Source organism: Physcomitrium patens, chromosome 6 (genome assembly GCF_059467195.1).
Source record: "Physcomitrium patens ecotype Gransden chromosome 6, ASM5946719v1, whole genome shotgun sequence".
Taxonomy (NCBI): Eukaryota; Viridiplantae; Streptophyta; class Bryopsida; order Funariales; family Funariaceae; genus Physcomitrium; species Physcomitrium patens.
Window position 1 is genome coordinate 14,931,717 of NC_143415.1, and position 4,801 is coordinate 14,936,517.

The 4,801-nt window shown below is 33.5% G+C and overlaps 1 long non-coding RNA gene across 1 annotated transcript; it reads left to right on the top strand.

The window, feature by feature from the left end:
• The first annotated feature begins 2,895 nt into the window (after positions 1-2,895).
• Positions 2,896-4,525, top strand: LOC112283987 (uncharacterized). The gene is made up of 4 exons (XR_016503503.1): positions 2,896-2,952; positions 3,068-3,142; positions 3,261-3,413; positions 4,248-4,525. It is a non-coding gene; the product is annotated as an uncharacterized LOC112283987 (long non-coding RNA).
• Positions 4,526-4,801: the final 276 nt, after the last annotated feature.

Sequence of the window (4,801 nt, forward strand, 5' to 3'; positions counted from 1 at the left end):
TATCTATATAAATTTCTTATTTCATTTATTTTCATATGGCTCATTTATGTTTCTACAAAATAAATAGAAATCTCTTCTATAAAAAGATAGCATTAAGACAAAAATTCTTACTACCTTCATATTATTTATCCTTATTTTTGTATTATATCTTTCTACAAAGTTCTTCTATAATAACATCCATATTTTTATTTTTTACCATAAAGTCATATTATCACATAACACCATGAAGTTGAGAGGCTCTTTTGTTATTTCTATCATAAGTATCTAGAAATAGTCACATAATCTTGTAGACAATACTTGCTATAATGTGAAATATTTATAGCTAGACTATTGCATCATTTCTTGTGCTTTAATGGATTATTATATGTTGCAAAGCTCAATTGATGCTATCATACTTGAGTTGTTATTTATATTGGATATCAAATATGCTAGATTGGTTTATCAAGAGCTCTATTTGTTTACTCTCTATTTTGCCTAATTTTGACTATTATCAAAAATAAATATTGAGATTTTTGATTGTTTATTTTTAAATATAGAATTGTTGATTTGTTCTTGATGATTAATATTTATATTAAATTCTTTAATTTTTATTTTATTATCAAAAATTAGAATTTATATAATTGATTAAAAAATATCTTCTGTAGTAGATTTAATAGTAAGTAAGTGGTAATATCCTACTTTTGTCTTATCAAAGAAAATGTTCCAACTAAATAGCACTATTTTTGCTTTTGGACTCTTCAATGCTATAATAAATTCCTCCTATTATTTTGATGTTTTTATTAGAATTATATTCACTCACTTGATTTACATTTTTTCTAACGCCAGTAACATGAATAATGGCTCTACTATCCATATACCATAATTAAAAATACAGAATATATCTATTAAGCTGAGATAGTATTATTTCAAAATTTTATACAATATTTAAATAAGATATTATATTGTTGGATCCTCCTCTATAATGATATTGAGTATGATAGTTGACTTGATTGGTGTATTCCTATGCAATGTAACCAAGTTGATTGCAATTGTAATAAATTGTATTTTTTCTACCACTAATATTACAATCAAAATCAAATTTTCTCTTTGCTCTTCAAAAAAGTTAATTCATAGTTTTGTTGAATCTTTGACAAGTGAAATTAGATCTAAAAAATTGACGTGAAGATGGTGCAAAGAAAAAGCCTCTAATCTATAGTCAAGTGGATGGATTGATATAAATTGATATGGCTTCTATATCTTCAAGTTGGACAAATTGATGTTGTTGTTGAATGGCCTTTGCCAGTAGCTTGGATATTAATTAGAGTTTAGGATTTAGGATTTAGATGACTTAAATTTATTGAGATTATGAAAAAGAACCAAGCTCAAAAAGATAACATTTGATCCAAGTTATTGAATATTTGATCTGATGCTTCAAAACTTCTTGGTAGGCGATTGAGCATATATTGATATATACTTTTGTTGACTACTATTATTTTTATTGTAACTATTTTATTCTTGATATTAATCACCTTGTTAATATAAATATCTATGGAGCCTCTTTTAGATATTTAAAGTAGTATAATTAATTATTCAATATCAAAATTTATTAGTGGCTACTACAAGAAAATTTTAAATCAAATGCTTTCAATGCTAATGTTGGATTTATAAAAGTTGACATAAAATCAAGTAGTCTATTGCAAACTAATAATTGAATTACCAAGAGTTCCAAGTTTTTGGTCTTCTTTATACATTGCTTCCTATATAGACTGCCAAGAATGATGGTAAAAAAAATTTGTTGGTTATATATGATTTTTAATGAAATACCATATATTTTTTTCGTTTAAAATTGCCATCATTTTGATTGACCATATGTAGTAGTTGGAGATTCTAATTAGCTTGTTGGTCTCTTTGACTGATATATCTCCATGACTTCTTATTTTTATCATAGTAACTATATTACCTTATTTTTTACTTCTCTCAAACAACAAGAGAGAAACAAACAACACTCACTTTTGATACTTCTAACTTCAAAAACAATGCTCACTAGAAAAGAGGCATACTAAACTATTCTTCCTCTTTCTCAAATACCATATTGACATGTACTTTTAAATCATGCTTTTAGATTGAGGTTCTATATATTATATATTTGTACTTGAAATTTTGTACTCATTTATACAATGGTCGAACCAATAGTAATTGGTTGCAAATAATCTAATGAATATCTTATATAGATGAATGTAATTAAAGTAAGAACACTTGAGCTAAAAAGTTGCTAATTAAGTTATGTTTTTTTAAATATTTTAACAAATGAAATAAGTAGAAAGAGACTTAACATCTACAAATGATACTAAGAGTCACATTCCATGACTTTAAATTATATAGAATAGACTCTAGTTTGTAAGACAAATAGTTGTGTTTTTATTTTTTTTTATTTATTTTGTGATATTTTTCTATTATATATATATATATATATATATATTTAATGCTCCATTGACATTTAGGGCTCTAATACTTCTAAAACAAAGCAAGGGGCTCAAATATTAGTGTGTATATATATATATATATATATATATGTATACATACATACACACATACATACAGGAAAATGTTAAAATGACCCAAGCTTTTGTTAAATTGACCCAAATGTCTAAACTGCCTTGGACCCTTTCAATTCCCATCCCAGTTCCCCCAGTTCTCAGTCATTGCCCCCATTCCTCCCTTTGTCCAAGCCCTCGTCTCCGTTCCCCCAGCCCTCATCCTCGTTTCGGCGACGTCGATTCTCGCAACCCTGACTTGCAGATTTCTCTTCCGCGGAGGAGCTTCACGGATGAACATTTGGCTGTTCAGTGGTGATGCCAATAGCCAGCCTTTTTGAAACATGCAGTAGTCCATCCTCTATAGATGTGCCACATCAGATCCGGACCCAGACCAGTTGCAAGAAAAGATATCCACTTCGCAACAGTTGAATCAAATGTGATCATTACTCGATCAATTTCTTTCCAACCTGAACATGACACTTCTTCTCATCTGTGGTAATGAATTACAAATCAAAACACAGCTGCTGAGTTTTATTGGGCATGATGTACAGCAACGTGATGTGGAGGCATGGACGATGGAACAGTACATGGCAAAGAATGCTAGGCTCGAGGAGTGGAAATCTAGGGTAAGCAGTTCTCTTGCATCTCTTTACTCAGCCATAAAACTGAAGCATGCCTCAGAGCACATGTGTAGAGCACATTTGTGAAGTTGTAATAAACTGCACTGTTGCATGAAATTTTCAGGATGACAAGGAGTTAGGAGGAATTGAGGGCCACCAGCTGATGAACCGGTTTGACGACCACGATGTCACAAACAATTACGACAGCGACAGTGACTTAGAGACCTGTGAACCTGTTGTGTTTGCACATATGCCGACCGAGGTTATTGACATGAAGGTCTTATTACAACATCGTCAATTGACTAGGTTTATGGCTGCAAACATGCCTGCTGGTATCAATTCATGAATAGCCTTCAGTTTTGTACTTTATATTCACTGCAAGGACGAAGAAACGGATTCAAATCGGGTCACTTTCATCCTATCAGTATGGCATTGTTTTGTTCACATTGTCTGTTTGATCGAATTGACATCTGGCTAGCGTGGATCGTAACGTCAAGGCCGTTGCAGCTGTCGATGATCTTGGACCCGAGAACTCGACGTGTACTGGGATGGATTCTGAGTAAGCTTGGAAGCGTTTTGGCAGCCTATGATGGTGGCCCTATTAGGAAGAGAGGCGGAGGGAGAGAGAGAGAGCGAGAGAGCGAGAGAGACAGGCAGACTGGAATGGGTTCCAATCACCCCAGTCACCAATGTGTGCGGACTGATTCAAGGTCTCTACACACCGACATTCACAGCATGTAGCCCGCCCCCGCCCATGCCGCGGATTGTATATGTTTAAGGCCTACGGATAAGATTTCGTGATCATGTGTAATCTCTCGAGCGCATCCACGCCGTGTAGGTCTCGTCAGTCTTGTGGGGTCCGTGCAATTAGAAGCCGGCTATACTGTGAAGGCTAAGGCCCTGAGAAGTGTTCTTTGATCACAAGTTGAGTTCGGTTTCCCTTGGGTGCTAGCGGCTTCTTTGAAGTTAATTGTGGGAGTAGTCCGCAATTTTTTGTAAGGTATCAGCTTAATTGTTCCGGAGGTGATTCCATGATTAATTGTGAGATACAGTGGAATCATAGTCGCTCTTGGACTGACGCAGGCTCGACTTGGCTTGTTTGTTTTCACAGGGAAGAATAACCTAGCTAGCGTTCGGTGGTCATCCGTGGAGCTCCTCCGGGGAAGAGAAATCTGCAAGCCAGGGTCGCGAGAATCGACGCACTGACGTTGCGGAGACGAGGATGGGGGCTATTGGAACGGGGCAAACGGGGACGAGGGCTGAGAGAACGTGGAGAACGGGGGGAACGGGGACGGATGGAACGATGGTTTAGACATTTGGGTCAATTTAACAAAAGCTTGGGTCATTTTAACATTTCCCTATATATATAAATTTTATTTATTTATTTTATACTACAAACTCTAGCACAATGAGCATATGTTATAATGTGTTTGATTATTTGTTAGATTTTTTTTTTGTTTATTTTTTATATTATTTTAATATTTTTTAAAATTTCAAAGGTTTTTGTAAATTTCATGAACTTTCACCTTTATGTCTAGTATAATTGGAGATAAAGATTAATTTTAAATTAATTATTTGGAATATTTACTTATTTACATTGCTTACTTATGAGAATCTATTTTGAGAATATAACTCATTTTTTGTGTTATTTAAAATTTTATCCAT